This window comes from Chiloscyllium punctatum, chromosome 12 (assembly GCF_047496795.1).
Source record: "Chiloscyllium punctatum isolate Juve2018m chromosome 12, sChiPun1.3, whole genome shotgun sequence".
NCBI classification, from domain to species: domain Eukaryota; kingdom Metazoa; phylum Chordata; class Chondrichthyes; order Orectolobiformes; family Hemiscylliidae; genus Chiloscyllium; species Chiloscyllium punctatum.
In genome coordinates, this window is record NC_092750.1 from 101,808,471 (window position 1) to 101,825,294 (window position 16,824).

General features: G+C 44.9%; 1 long non-coding RNA gene across 5 annotated transcripts in view; it reads right to left on the reverse strand.

Annotated features, from left to right (window-relative positions):
- LOC140483973 (uncharacterized) overlaps positions 1-15,547 on the reverse strand; it is a 29,023-nt gene extending 13,476 nt beyond the window's left edge. For 3 of the 5 annotated variants that reach the window (XR_011962125.1, XR_011962121.1, XR_011962122.1), the window contains exons 1-5: positions 15,481-15,547; positions 13,520-13,626; positions 6,995-7,101; positions 4,483-4,582; positions 861-965 (exon numbers count right to left, since the gene is read on the reverse strand). This is a non-coding gene — a long non-coding RNA (uncharacterized lncRNA). The remainder of the gene's footprint in view (positions 1-860; positions 966-4,482; positions 4,583-6,994; positions 7,102-13,519; positions 13,627-15,480) is intronic. The other 2 variants (XR_011962124.1, XR_011962123.1) reach the window with 2 other exon arrangements.
- Positions 15,548-16,824: the final 1,277 nt, after the last annotated feature.

A 16,824-nucleotide genomic window follows, 5' to 3' on the forward strand; every position in this document is an offset into this window, starting at 1 on the left:
CTGCAGAGTCGTCCAATTCTGCAGGTCCTGATCCTTATCAGTAATATAAAAAGGGGAAAGCAGCATTCCTAGCTCAGAGAAATCATTCCCATGTTCGGCAGCTGGTCGAATATTTAACCGGTCATGTGATCTGGGAAGACACCAATGTAACGGGACCAGGGCGAAGCTGTGTAAATGTGAAGAAATTTACTTACCCCTCCCAGTGGGACACTCACTGACACAGTCACACTGGGAGAGGCTGTTCACCTGCCTCACGTATGGGAAGGGATTTACTCGATCTTACAATCTGCTGAGGCACCAGAGCGGGCACAATGGATTTAGATCCTTCACCTGCTCCATGTGTGGGAAAGGATTCACTCAGTCCTCTGATCTGCTGAAACACCAGCGAGCTCACTCTGGAGAATGACCATTCACTTGCTCCCAATGTGGGGAAGAGATTCACTCAAATGCACCACCTGCTGAGACCCCAGTGAGCCCACACAGGGGAGAGGCCATTCAGATGGTCAGGGTGTGAGAAGGGATTCAGTGATTCATCCTGACTCCCTGAGACCCCAGTGAGCCCACACAGGGGAGAGGCCAATAAGATGGTCAGGGTGTGAGAGGGGATTCAGTGATTCATCCTGACTCCCTGAGACACCAGCGGGTTCACACTGGGTAGGAGCTGTTTCCCTCTCTGTGTGACAAGGGATTTGCTGAGACTCAACACGACTGAGACACCAGTGAGTGCACACAGGGAAGTGGTCATCCCCCTGCTCCGTGTGGTGTAGAGTTCACACATCACTGCAGGACTCTGATTCTGCAGTTACTGTCCATCAGAGTCAGGAGTGGAACTTGTAGAAGAAGGTGGTTAGCACACTTACCTTCATTGCTCAGACCACTGAGTACCGGAGTTGGGAATTTAGGTTGAGGCTGTACAGGATGTTGGGGAGGCCTCTTCTGGAATACTGTGTCCAGTTCTGGTTGTGCTGTTATAGGAAGGATATTATTAAATTGGAGCGGATTCAGAAGAGACTAACCGGGATGTTGCCATGAATGGAGGGATTGTGTCACAAGGAGAAACTGGATAGGCTGGGTTGCTTTTTCACTAGAGCGTAGGAGGTTGATGGATGAACTTAGAGGTTTATAAAACCATGAAGCGTGTAGACAAGGTGAATGGCCGGGGGTGGGGTGGGGGGGGGAGTTTTTCAAGACCTGGGTGCATACAATTTGAAAATAGATGTGAAAGGTTTAAAAAGTAAATTGGGGATTTGTTTTTACTTTTACATGTGTGAAGTGAACTCCCAGAAAAAGAGGCAGCTGTGAATACAATTACAATGTTTAAAAGACATTTAGACAAGTACATAAATAGGAAATGTTTGGATGAATGTGGACCAAGCGGAGGGAGGGGCGATTAGATTAGTTGGGAATTATGGTCGACACGGAATGGTTTAACCACAGGGTCTGTCTCTGTTCTGTATCACTTTATGACTTTAACTCTCACTATCTTTGTGAATTCCTCCATGCTCACAACTCCCCAGATCACTGTCATCTCATCCAGGCTAAACTCTTCCTTATCTCTAGAAATCCTCTCTAGCCTCAGAACCATCGCTATCTCTGGTATCACAAACATCTCAATCTCTGTAACGTCCTCCAATCTCCTCCTGTCTCATCACCCTCACGATCTCTAATCTTGACAACCCCCACAAATCTCTCCTTCTCCACAGTAAACACTGATGCCACACGTTTAGTATCCCCCCCAAAACCCCATCTCCTGCATCTTCACACATAGGCTGCCTTGTTGATCTTTGAGGTGGCCTATTCTCTCTCTAGTGACCCATTTGCTCTTAATGTATTTCTAAAAACCCTTTCCCTATTCGCCAAAGCGGTCTCCTGTCCCCTTTTTGCATTACTGATTTTACTCTTAAGTATATACCACTTGCCTTTATACTCAAAGGATGTTTGTGATTTTTGGATTGGAATAAATGCGAAATATTACATCTTGATAAAACAAACGAAGGCTGGACTTAGACTGATTAAAAGTTGGGCCTCGGATAGTGATATGGAACAAAGAGACCGAGGGGTTCAGATCTTTGAACTATGTGTCACATGCAGACAGGGTGGTTCAGAAGCAGTTTAGCACATTTGCCTTCATTGCTCAGATCTTTGAATATAGGAGTTAGGACGTTATGTTGAGGTTGTACAGGATGTTGGGGAGGCCTCTTCTGGAATACTGTGTCTAGTTCTGGTTGTGCTGTTATAGGAAGGATGTTATTAAATTGGAGCAGGTTCAGAATAGATTTACCAGGATGGTGATGGGAATGGATGGTTTGAGTTATAAGCAGAGTCTGGATAGGCTGGGTCCTTTTTCACTGGAGCACAGGAGGCTGAGGGGTGACCTTATTAGAGGTTTATAAAATCTTGAAGAGTTTCGGTAATGCGAACAGCAGGTGCCCTTTCCAGGAGGGGGCACGATTCAAGATTGGGGACATACGTTTCTCACGTTAAAAAGTAAAGCTTAAAAAAGAAGTTCCGGATTTTATTTTTTGTTTCTGCACTGAGAGTGGTTCACATGTGGAATAAACTTGCAGAGGACATGGTAGATGTGAATGCAATTACAATTTCAGGGTGGCACAGTGGCTCAACGGTTAGCACTGATAACTCTCAGCGCCAGGGACACAGGCTCAATTCCTGTATTGGGTGACTGTCCATGTGGAGTTTGCATATTCTTCTCCATGACAGCGTGGGTTCCTCCAGGTGCTCCCGTTTCCTCCCACAATCCACAGATGTACGGGGAGGTGAACTGGCCGTGCTCAATTGCCCATAGTGTTCAGGGATGATTGGGTTGAGTGAATTAGTCAGGTGTAAATATAGAGCAAAAGGGTAGGGGAATGGAATTCTAATAGGGAAAAAAAAACATTTGGACCCGTATATCAATAGGGAATGCTCGGATGGACTTGGATCAAGTGGAGGCAGGTGTGATTAGTTCAGTTCGAATTTATGGTCGACACGGACTGGTTGGACCACAGGGTCTGTGTCGATGCTGTGTAACTTTATGACTCGTTATCTCTATAAATTCCTCTATGTTTGGAACTCTGCCTATCAGTGCCACCTCATCCAGCCTTTCAAATCCTCCTCATCTCTATAATTCCACTCCAGCCTCAATATCCAAAAACCTCTATCACAAAATATCTCTATCTCTGTAACATCCTCCATCCTCACAATCCTTTCCAACTTGCAACTCCTCCAGCTTCATTATCCTCCCCATGTCTAATCCCCTCCAGTCTCTAAAAGCTCTGCTATATGTGCCTTTCGTTATTTCCAGCTTTCAGGATGCCCAATGTTTATTTCTCACTTGATAATGGCCCTTTACAATTCCTGCGCTGAGCTTCTGAATTTCCTCTTAAACCTCTGCGTCTCACTTTCCTCCCAAGAAAATCGACCAATCACATGTCATCTATTCTAGTATTACCTTTTCTGACCTGATGTCCAAAGGAGCCTGTCATATTCTTATAATATACATCTCAGCGGTAAACAGAACAGAAAAACGCTCTGGTGGTCCATCGAGTCTGTGAGAAAGAAAACTACCACCGAACTATCCTCATCTATTTTCCAGTACTTGTGGAAAAGTGTCATCTATCATGGCATAGCAAGTGCACACTAAATACATCTCAAATGTTTTGGGGATTTGTGTCTCCCACCCTCACAGACAGTGAGGTTTAGTGCAACTGTTGCTCAATGATGACATCACCCACAGGAACACAGAGCAGCTGGGTCTGTGCAAACCAGAGATCGCCCACACATTGGAAAGGATGGCAGGGTCCCTGAGAGGGGGCACAGGAGAGTTACCAGGATGGTTCAAGGAATGGGGGATTTTAGTTGCAGGGACATGGGTGTTGTTCATACATATCAAGAATATCCATCTATAATAGATGGACTCTCATTCTCAACCTCTCCCCTTGCTTGGGCTGTGGTAACCTTCAGGTTAAACCACCACCAGACATCTCTCCCTAATAAGAGAGCAGCCCTATGGTCTGGTAGGACAATACTGACTTTACCTTTTAGACAGTGATGCCACTGTGCATCGGGGGTGGAGAGAGGGAATGCTGAAGGTGGTGGATGGGGCACCACTCAGGCACAGTGCTTTGTCCTGGAGGATGTTCGCTTTCTTTAATACTGTTGAGGGCTGCACTGATGCAGGCAAGTGGAGAATGTTCCAACACGATCCTGATGTGTGCCTTACAGAGAGCAAACAAACACTGGGGAATCAGGGGTTTGTGGAAACTGAGATTGTTCTCCTTGTAGCAAAGGAAATTGAGGGGAGCTGAGAGGCAAGTGCTTACAAAACATATACATCAGGATGTTAAACCTTACACTCATCAATTCATCATAAATGGATTACTGGACATATATTGAAGATTTCGGGGAGATCGATTGACAGGGTGGTTTGATTCAAAGGAGAATTTTTATGCAGAAAATGGAATTGAGCTGGAACAAAATACTCACACACAGTGCAAATATCCAGGTCCTGATGAATGGAGTAATTCAATCAGAGTTTGGCGTTACAATTACTGAGATTCCTATCTGAATATCCACCTGTAGTATCCTGTAATACAAGTTTATAAAATCTGTCACTGTCAGGTCAGGTTAGAAACTCACACCATCCCCTCCTCCTGGGCCAGGATGACTGTACACATCACCCCTTGTGGAGACCAGCAGTCAGTTCAGGGGGAAATCTGTGTGGGTTTCTATGTGTTTCCACCTTGGGACTTCATGTGACTGAACAGGGCAGATCTTTGACACATGGAAGAGAATGTTCCAAGAGTCAGTGAGATACGGACAGCAGGATTTTCTTCCTTTTCTTTCCTTCCGTGCTGCCGCTGTGCCTCATCAATAAGACATGGGGGGTGAAAGTCTCATGCAGCTTGATGGGCAAGTTCTGACCAATGGGCAGCAAGATCCTCCCAATCATTCCAAAGAGTCTCTCTGAAAAGACAGCAACTCAGCATGCTTCCCACTGGCCGGTGCTCCCTGGAAAGGTTGAGAAGAATGAGGGGGGAATCTCCGAGAAAATTCAGACCAGTTTACTTCCAAAAGGATTATAAACTGTTTACAGAGAGGGATTCGTTGGAGACGTGGACACCAAGTTGGCAAATGGAGCATAACTTGGGATAATGTGAAGTTGTTCATTTTGGAGGAGTTAATAAAAGAACAATGGACTATTTAAATGGTAGAAACTGTAGAAAACTGCAACACAAAAGAGACCAGGAGGTAATCGTGCAGGAAACACAGAAAGCCAGCACACAGTTACAACAGGTCATCAGGAAGGGAGATGAAACGTTGTTCCTTGTTTGAAGGGATTTGCAGTATAAGAGTTTGGAGTATATACCTGAGAGCAACTTTATAAAGTGAGACTACATATGGAGTAATGAGAGACGTTTTGGACCCTTTATATAAGGAAAGACATCACTTCATCGGAGGCATTTAGAGAAGATTGACTGGGATGATCCCTGGTTTGCAGGGACTCTCTTTTACGAAAAGGCTGAAGAAGTTGGGACTCGACTCATTGGATTTGGGGGAGAATGAGAGGGGATCTTATTGAAACACATTGGCTTATTAAGGGGTATGACAGGGTAAATACTGACAGGATGTGTCCCATCATGAGGGAACCTGGAACCAGACTCTGGGTCAGTTGCAGAATCAAGGGTTCTGTTTTAGATTTGTCAACTTTAATGCAACACAGACATGGGTAAGGGGTTTCAATAGCAATGGAGCTGGGGTGAGGTGGAGAAAAACAACATTTTAGAGATTGGAGTTCCTGGTGTTTGCGATTGTGTAGATGTCTGATCAGAAGATCACCTTGGGGTCAGAATATGAGAGCAATATTGTGAAGAGTGTAGTTCTGCCTCAGGCATTTCCCAGTGAGAGGGAGGGGCTCAGCAGTAAGGGAAGGGAATTTGTAATAGCAACTGAAGGCAATGGGTTTAACCATTGCAGTGTTTCATTGGAGAAAATTGCAGCCAATCGAGTTGTAGGCGTGTGGTAAGCAGTTTGATGAATGAGTAACAGTGGAGCAATGGAGAGGGATGATAGGGAGAGAGAGCTGGGCATTGTCAGTGTACATGGGAAACCAATACGATGTCACCTCCTGGCAGTATGTAGGTGAGATACAGGAGGGGACAAAGATAGATCCTGGATGGACACCACATATGAGGAATTCAGAAAGGAAAGGGAGAGTGGAGATGGAGCAGGATTTTCCAACAACCTTGAGGTCAAATATTCGTTTTTAGCAGAATTGGAGAGAAGGTCATAACCAGAAAAGACAGACAGAACAACGAACAATATTTGTGAATGGGTGAGGGGGAGTGATGAGGAGAAACCAGACTCCAAAACTGCTATTTCTACATCAGTGACATCACCCAACTCCACCCTAGTCTCAGCTCATTTACTGAAATACTCGTCCATCCCTGTGTTATCTCCAGACTTCATTATCCAAACACACTCCTGGCCAGCCTCCCACATTCAACTTACATATAATCTCAAGAGTATCTAAAACCCTACTGCCCAAGTGCTCACTTGTACCAAAACTTGTTGATTCATCAAAAGGCTCCTATTAACAAGCAACAATTTAAAATTCTCACCCTTGATGTAATTCCTGGCTGTGAACATCTCTGTCTCCCTGCACCACACAACCTGAGAGACCTCGACAACTCAATTTCTTTCAGACTCCCAAAGATGCATTTATTCATTGCTTCACCAGTCTGGCTGTTTCGACAGGGTCATGGGAACACAGTCTGGAATTCGCACCCTAACCCTCTCAGACTTGCTTTCCTCAAAACCTGCTTATTTGACAATATTTTTGATCACCTGACCTAATATCCCCATCTGTGGCCTTATGTCAGAAATTCTCAATTTCTGTGAAATTATAAAAATGATAAAAATACAAACTATTGCTGATTTGCATACACATTGTCAACTCTTCACTGTCGCTGAGTGAATAATCTGTAACATCTCTTACCCAAGAACATTGTGGGAGCACCTTCACCACACGAACTGCAGCTGTACAAGGAAGTCAAACATCACCCTCTCCACAGGCAATGGGACTCTGGCATTAATCACTGGTGGCTGTGGACAGAGAAACAGTTGATATTTCAGGGAGTGCTAAATGCATTACAGGAAGTAAGAATGTTGCAGAATTTGATGGTCAGAAATGGAAGGAAAATGCACTCTTTTGTTGAAAAAAAAAAGATTTATTCACTGGCAAAGATACTGTGGAAAATTTAGTCCGTTTAGAGAGCAGCACATTGTCAGGGGTTGGGCAGTAGAGGAAAATTAACTTACAAAAGGTCTGTGAAAGTAACAGTAAAACACTAAACAAGCCAAACAGCCTGTGTCCAAAGACTTTAACTCCCCTTCCTGCTCCACCAAGAACATGCAGGTCCTGGGCCTCCTCCACCGCCAAATGCCAGGCATCTGATGCCTGGACGAAGAACGCCTCATCTTCTGTGTTCGGATCCTCCAACCAGATGGGATCAATGTGGATTTCACCAGTTTCCTCATTTCCACTCCCCCTACCTTATCCCAGATCCAGCCTTCCAACTCAGCACCGCCCTCTTGACCCGTCCTACATGTCCATCTTCCTTCCCACTGATCGGTTGCTGCCTGACCTGCTGTGTTTTTCCAGCATCACACTTTTTGACATTGAAAACATCCTGACTCTGACACTGCGTAAATCCTGCCCTCTCACTTCCTGCCAGGGAAGGCTGCGCATGCGTCCCCCTGCAGCTTGCCCCTTACAAAGTCGACGGCTACACACGTGTCCCGTGGATCACTGCCCCCAAGAAGGATGGCGTGATCACTCACAATTTCACCATTTTCCGGTTTGCCACAAACACGGGCCTGGGATTTTCAAATTTGTGTTTTCCGATGTGCACTAAGTTCTGTAAAACGTCTCAGCCCATTCCATTAAAATTTCCTTCTCTTCCTGGTCAATAGGTCATTCCATAACCGTGCCCTGCACCTTCACACATTTCCAATGGCTTGGTCCCAACAACACTGTGCTGCCAGTGAAGCTTATCACGTGGTTGAGTATAGCCACGCCCCTCATTCACTCAGATTTGTTGGAGGACCAACTGGCACTGCCTGGTCTTCCAGTCCCGTCTCCATCATCTTATTCGTCCTGCACTGAGATCAATCACCAGAGGCCCATTATGGGCTGGAGCATGCTCAGTGCTTCCTGCTTTTGCTGCTGTTCATCAGGTATAAGAGAGAGAGGGCTCATTCCTGTTTCTCCTGATGTCAGACAATAACAACAACTACCTGCATTGTATGGAGCCTTTCACATTGACAAATCCCGAAAAGTGTTTCACGAATGCTGGAAACGTTGATTAAAGAGAAAAACTTTAAGATACATCTTTGAGGAGTTCAGAGGGTGTTAGGAAGGATATTGAAGAAGTTTTATTTTTTATGATTAGATTACTTAGACAAACCGCCTAAAGAGCAACCCACTCAGACCCATTCCCCAACATCTAACACTGTGGCAATTTAGCATGGCCAATTCACCTAACCCGCACGTTTTTGGAATGTGGGAGGAAACCGGAGCACCCGGAGGAAACCCACGCAGATACGGGGAGAATGAGCAAACTCCGCACAGACAGTTGCCTGAGGCGGGGATAGAACCCGGGTCTCTGGCACTGTGAGGCAGCAGTGCTAACCACTGTGCCACTATGCCGCCCATCTGCAGCTCTGTCCTCTGCAGCTCCAATCATACAGTGATGTCTGTGGGAAACAGCTTACAACGGAGACAGTTAGTGGCAAACCATAGTTTAGCAACCTCATGTCCTAGCCCCCCCCCTACCCACACCCCAGTCCTTGTTCTCACAGCCTGCCATTACACACTACCTATGGTTAGCCACTAACAGTCTCCATTAACAGCTAGTTTCCCTCCCCCAGCCAGATCGTTGTCCACTCCTTTATCCAACCCTTCTTCTCACTCTATCCCCACCTATCCTTTACTCCTTACATCGTCCCCTAAACCCTACCTGCTGCATATAAACTGATCTTTTTTTCTCAGTATCTGTTCTGAGGAAGGGACACTGGGTCTGAAACTTTAACTCTGATTTCTCTTCACAGATACTGCCAGACCTGCTGAACTTTTCCAGAACCTCCTGGTTGTTGTTTCTGATTTACATCTTCCTCAGTTCTTTTGGTTTTAATTTCCCAGGAGTTTGTAATTCAGGTCCAACAGCCTCTGTCCCAGTCTCTGCTGTCTCTCCCAACCCCAAACAGTGACACTGCACCTGCACAGCTCATGGACAGGTGTTGTCTTGCTGGCCACACCCCTCATTCATTCCCATTGGTTGCAGGACCACACAGCCTCTCCTCCCATTGGTCTGGAGCTGCCGTCAATCAGCGAGGCCCCATTGTGATGAGAGTGGAGGGCTAATCCCTCTCTCTGCCCTGGGATGAGCTTCATCATTCACAGTGAATGGGGCTGTATCACAGAGCACAGGGCCTGGGGGCTATTCAGCCCATTGGGGCTGTACTCACTCCCTCTGGAGATGCTGCAAATCTGTCCCAAGTCCCCTTCTATTTGCCCACAGTCCCCCAAATCTTTCCTTAAAAATTAAAATTCCAATTCTGTTTCAGAATACCTGCTGAATCTGTGTCGTTCAGACTGTTCCAAATGCTCAGAACTTACTGAATACAATAATGTTCATATTTTCACTTTGTATTATTTGCCAATTACTTGACAGTAGTTACTAAACGTTATGACAGTGTTAACAATTCCTCTCTCTAGACAAATTCAAGACCTTGGAACCAAATCTGCACCTGGTCAAAATCACTGCTGCACCTTCTCAGCTCCAAGGACAATTTACTGTGCTGCAGCTTGCTTTCCACAAAAGAGGAACGCATCTTAGTTTATTAACGTCATAGACATATACAGCACAGAATCAGAACTTCGGTCCAATTCATCCATGCCAACTAGGAATCCTAAACTACTGGAGTCCCATTTGCCAGCTATCCATCAAAACCCTTCCTGTTCACGTACCCAATCGGATGCCTTTTAAATGTTGTGATTTTTCAGCCTCCACTACTTCATCTGGCAGCTCATTCCATACACACACCACACTCAGCTTGAAAACGTTGCCCTTAGAGCAACGATTTAAAAGTAATCTATCAACCATGTGCTCTAGTTTTGGACCCACCTAACCTCAGGAAAAAGAACCCCAGCTGCTCACCTTATCTATGCCCCTCGTGATTTTATAAATCTCCATGAAGTCACCTCTCAGTCTTGGACTCACCAGGGAAATTAACCCCAGCCTATTCAGCCTCTCCCTGTAGCCCAAGTCCTCCAAACCTGGCAACGTTTTTCTAAATCTTATCCGAACCTTTTCACGTTTCACAACATCCTTCCCAGAACAGGGAAATTCAAACTGAAAATAGAATACGAGAAGTGGCTTAATCAATGTCTTTTAAATGTTGTAATTGTACTAGCCTCCACCCCATCCCTTGGCAGCTCACTCCAAACATGCACTGCCCTTAAACTGTCCAACTCTGGCAAAGTCCTTGCAAACATTTCCTGAAAAGTTTCAAGTTTCACAACATCATTCCTGGAACAGGGAGATTGGAACTGAAAACAGAATTCCAGAAGAGCCTTAATCAATGTCCTGTACAACTACAACATGACAGAGACCATAACAAACGCTGCATTCACTCCCTTGCCCATCTGTGACTCTACTTTCAAGGAACTATGAACCTGCACTCCAAGGTCTCTTTGTTCAGCAAGACTCTCCAGGACCTTACCAGTAAGTGTATAAGTCCTGCCCTGATTTGCCTTTCCAAAATCCAACAGCTAACATTTATCTAAATTGAACTCTATCTGCCATTCCTTGCTCCACTGGCCCATCTGATCAAGATCCTGTTGTATTCTGAACTAACCTTCTTCGCTGTCCACTACACCTCCAATTTTGGTGTCTTGTGTAAAGCTACGAACCATACTTCATATTCACATCCAAGTCATTTATTTAAGGATCCAATATCGATCCTTGTAGCACACTGCTGCTCACAGTCCTCCAGTCCACAAAGCAAATCTCCATCATCACCCTCTGTCTCCTACCATCAAGCCAGTTTCGTACCCAAATGGCTTGTTCTCCCTTCATTCCATGTTATGTAACCTTGCTAACCAATCTGATTTGTGGAACCTTGTTGAATGTCCATATAAACAACGTTCACAGCCTGGTTTAATCAATTTTCTTTGTCACTTCAAAACATTCAGTCAAGTTAGTGAGACACGATTGTGCACGTACAAAGCCACATTGACAACAGGAGAAAGGAGGACTGCAGATGCTGGAGATCAGAGCTGAAAACGTGTTGCTGGAAAAGTGAAGCAGGTCAGGCAGCATCCAAGGAACAGGAGAATTGACGTTTTGAGAAGGGCTGATGCCCGAAACGTCGATTCTCCTGTTCTTTGGATGCTGCCTGACCTGCTGCGCTTTTCCAGCAACACATTTTCAGCTCCACATTGACAACAGTCAATGATTATTCCTTACTTTTCCAAATAGATGGATATCCTGTCCCTCAGAATCCCTTCCAACAACTTGCCTGCCACTGACTTCAGGCTCACTGTTTTCTTGTTCCATGGCCTCTCCTTACCACCTTTTTAAAATAATGGCACCTCACCTGTAACTATCAATGATACAAATACCTCAGGAGAGGCCCAACAGTCACTTCCCTAGATTTCCAGAAAGTTCCGGGATACATCTGATCAGGTCCCAGGGCTTTATCCAACTTGATGCGATTCAAGACATCCAGTAACACCTCCACTGTAACATGGATACTTTTCAAGTTCTCTCTGTTTATTTCTACAACCTCTCGAGCTTCCATATCTTTCTCCAGTAAAAAGGACGTGAAATATTTGCATATCTTCCCCACACCCCGGTGGTTCCATAAGCAGCCTCGTTAATCTTTAAGGGGTCCTATTCTATGGTCCAGTTCATCTTTTGTCTGTGATATATTTGTTTAATCTCTTTGGATTCTACTTAAACCATTTCCTGAAGCTATTTCATGTCAAACAGCATCAGCAGCAAGCAACAGAGCTAAACGATCCCACAACCAATAGATCAGATCGGAGCTCTGCAGTTCTGCCACTACCAGTTGTGAATGGTGATGGACAATTAAACAACTCACTGGAGGAAGCATCACAGATATCCCCACCCTTACTGATGGAGGGGCCTCACACACCCATGCACCAGATAAGATGATAGCATTTGCTGCAATCTTCAGCCGGAAGTGCAAAGTGGGATGATCCATCTTAACCAGTGGTTTCTAACATCACAGATGTGAGTTTTAAGCCAGTTTGATTCAGTTTGAATAACATCAAGAAATGGTTAAGTAGTGCAAAGGCTACGTGCCCTGCCAATATTCAGGCAATAATACTGATGGTTTGTGCTCCAGAACTTGCCACCCACCAAACCAAGTACCGCTCCAGCACTGGCATCTACCGACAATGTGGAACATTGCCCAGGGATGTTCAACACAAAAACACAGGGCAACCCAACCCAGGCAATTTCCATCTATCAGTCCACACTCGATCAGCAGTAAAGTGATGGAAGATGTCATCAACAGGGCTACCAAGCAGCAGCTGCTTAGCAACAGCCAGCTGAGCGACACTCATTTTAGGCTCCACCAGGGCCACTCAGCTCCCAATTGTGTTACCGTCCTGATTCACAACCTGACAACTAACTGAATCCCAGAGGCGAGGTGAGGGTGACAGACTAGTCCCACTCCAAGATCACTATTTCTAGCTGATTCTACCCTTGTCTCAGCTCATATACTCTCATCCACCTTGTGTTATCTCCAGACTTCAGTATCCAAACACACTCCTGGCCAGCTTCCCACATTCAATCTCCCTGAAATCTTAAGAAAAACTAAATCTCTGCTGCCCAAGTGCTCCCTCGTACCAAAACTTGTTGATGCATCAAAAGGTTCCTATTCATAATCAACAACATAAAGCCACAGAGATGTACAGCATGGAAACAGACCCTTCAATCCAACCCATCCATGCTGACCAGATATTCCAATCCAATCTCGTCTCACCTGCCAGCATCCGGCCCACATCCATCAATTTAAAATTCTCACCCTTGTTTTAATTCCTGGTTGTGATCATCCCTAGCTCGCTGCATCACACATCCTTGAAGAACTCGACAACCCATTCTGTTTGAGACTCCCAATGATCTGTTAATTCATTACCTCACCTGCGTGGCTACTTTTACAGTTGTCAAAGCAACATTTTCTGAAATTCGCAGCCAAAACCTCACAGGTCTGCTTTCCCCCTTTAAGACATTCCTCAAAGCCTGCTGATTTGGCAATGCTTTTGGTCACCTGACCTAATATCATCAGTCTCTGACCTTATGTCTAAAGTTCCCAATAATATTTTGGTGAAATTATAAGCATGATGATAAAACTACAAACTGTTCTTGATTTGGACATTACCTTCAAATCATCACTATTGCTGTAATGAATACTCTGTAATGTCTCTTACCCAACCACATTGTGGGAGCACCTTCACCACACAAACTGCAGCTGTACAAGAAAGTCAAACATCACCCTCTCCACAGGCAACAGGGCTTTGGCATTAATCACTGGTTTCTGTGGAAGGAGAAACACAGTTGATGTGTCAGGAAGTGCAAAACAGATTACAGGGAATGAAAATGGTGCAGAATTTGATAGCCAGAAATGGAAGGAAAATACACTTGCTTATTGGAAAAATAATTCTTGACTGTTAAAGATTTTTCAGAAAAAAATTAATAAGCAGCACATGGTCGGGGCTGGGCGGCAGTGAAAAATTAACTTCCAAAAATGCCTGTAAAAGTAATCGTAAAATACTAAACAGATCACAAATACACCCATTGTCAATATCTAGCTTGCTCAGAATCGAACAAAGTGCTCATAAGGGAGCCCAGGGATGAAGCAGAGTTGTATAAGCTGTTATGATCCCACAGTCATAGAGATGTATAGCACCGACACAGACCCTTCGGTTTAACTCATCCATGCCAACCAGGTATCCGTACCTAATCTATTCCCATTTGCCAACACTTGCCCCATATCCCTGTAAACGCTTCCTAATCAGATCATGTGTCTATTTAGATGCCTTTAACATGTTTTAATTGTACTAGCCTCCACCACTTTCTCTGGCAGCTCATTCCACCCACTGCATGAAAGTGTTTTCCTTTAGGCCCCTTTGAATTTTTGCCCCGTTCACCCTAAGGCAATGTCCTCTACTTTTGGACACCACTACTCCAGGGAAAACACCTTGTTCATTTACCCTGTTCATACTCCTCATGATTGTATAAACCTCCATAACATCACCGCTCAGCCTATGGCACTCCAGGGAAAACAGCCCCAGCCTTTTATGCCTCATCCTGTAGCTCAAATCCTCCAACCCTAACAACATCCTTGTAAGTCTTTTATGAAACCTTTCAAGTTTCACAGCACCCTTCTGATAGGAGGCAGGCCAGAACTGCACACAATATTCCAAAAGTGGCCTAACGAATGTCCTGTACAGCAACATGACCTCCCACATCCTATATTCAATGCTCTAGCCAATAAAGGAAAATACACTGAACACCTTCTTCATCATCCTATCTACCTGCAACTTGACTTGCAAGGACTATGAATCTGCAGTCCAAGGTCTCTTTGTTCTGCAAACGTTTCCAGGGCCTTGCCATTCAGTGTATAAGTCCTGGGCTAAAAAACGTGTTTCTGGAAAAGCACAGCAGGTCAGGCAGCATCCAAAGATCAGGAGAATCGACATTTCGGACATGAGCCCTTCTTCAGGAATCCTGAAGAAGGGCTCATGCCCGAAATGTCGATTCTCTTGATCTTTGGATGCTGCTTGACCTGCTGTGATTTTCCAGCAACACATTTTTCAGCTCTGATCTCCAGCATCTGCAGTCTTCACTTTCCCCTAGTGTATAAGTCCTGCCCTGACTTGCTTTTCCAAAATACAGCATCTCACATTTATCTAAATTAATCCGTATCTGATCAATACCTCACTGTAACCTGAGGTAACCTTCTTCACTATGCACAACACCTCCAATTTTGAATGACCTGCAAACTCAGTTACGATAGCAAGCCATTTAAATGAATGACGAAACAAATCCAGAAATAAACATCCATTTCTCTGAGTTTGAATGTGCTCTGTGTAAATCCTGCCCAATGACTCTGTACCAGAGAAAGGCTGCACATGCGCCTGGCTGCACCTTGCCCCCTACAAAGATGGCGGCTGCGCACGTGTCCAGTGAATCGTTGCCCCGAATAAAGATGGCGGTGCTCACTCAGGCCTGCAGCCGCGCTGAGGCAATTTCCCGTTGACTACAAACACGGGACTGGGACGTTCAAATTTGTGTTTTCCGACGAGCACAATTTATTTGTAAAACCTCTCCGCTCATAGCAACACAGTTTTTCTCCCGTTTCCCCCGGTTTATTTATTTCTTTCCTTACCGTATCCTTTCGCTCCATAACTTCCTGAGTATTCATTACAGCGACTCGCCGCTGTGGGCGAGGGTGATCACGTGGTTTGTCTAGTTCTGCCCCTAGTTCACTTTGATTGGTTGGAGGACCAACCTTCCGCCGGGTCCTCCAGTTCCGCCCACCGTCCTTTCATTGGTCCGGTGCTGACATCAATCACCCCTGGTCCCTTTGTTGGCTCGAGCATGCACTGTGCGTCCTGCTTTCGCTGATATGTTGGATAATGTGATGGGAGAGTTCACTGAGGGGAAGGATCACTTTGTGTGAGCTCTGCAGTAGATTTCCTTTATTCATGGAGGGAATTCCCTTCCTACTCATGACTGCATAGCTGTGATTGATGAATCAATGCCATCTGAACCAGTACATAAACACACCATTTTCACAACATCTGAGATCTTCAGCACATTGTATCACACTCTTCTTTGGAGATAAAAAAAGCATGAAATGGAGCCTCAAGGAATCAGAACAGGAATAGGGCATTCATTCCCTTCGACTTGTTCCCCCATTCTATCAGATCATGGCTGGGCCAACCCAGACCTCAACATCTCTTTTATGCTTGATCCGCATATCCCTCAACTGCTCAATATTTCAAAAATCTATCTGGCCTCTTTTAGAATAATTTGAGACAGAATCATAAATTCCCTACTGTGTGGAAACAGGCCCTTCAGCCCAACAAGTCACACTGACCCTCTGATGACTAACCCAACCAGATCCATTCCCCTTCCACATTTAACTTTCACAATTTTTTGGGCTAGAAAATTCTAGCCATTCACTGAGAGAAAAAAAATTCTTTACATTTTTTACAAAATGAATGTTCCCTTATGTAATGTTTAGTTTGAGACTTCATTGGTGCTAGAAGATCGAGTCAACATCTACCCTGTCAAGCTCCTCAGAACCTTGTTTCCATAAGATCACCCCTTATATTATGTGGGTGGCACAGTGGTTAGCACTGATATCTCACAATGCCAAAGACCTGGGTTTAATTCCTGCCTCAGGTGACTCTCTGTGTGGAGTTTGCACGTTGTCTACGTGGGTTTCCTCCGGGTGCTCCGGTATCCTCCCACAATCCAAAAAAAGTGCAGGTTAGGTGAATTGGCAATGCTAAATTGCCTGTAGTGTTAGGTGAAGGGGTGAATGTTGGGGAATGGATCTGGGTGGGTTGTGCTTCGTCAGATCGGTGTGGACTTGTTGGGCCAAAGTGCCTGTTTCCACACTGTATGTAATCTGTTTGTCGAGATTCTATTGAATAATGACCTAACCTGTTTAGCTATTCTTGATAGGTCAACCTTTTCATCCTTGAAGCGGCTAGCTGAATTT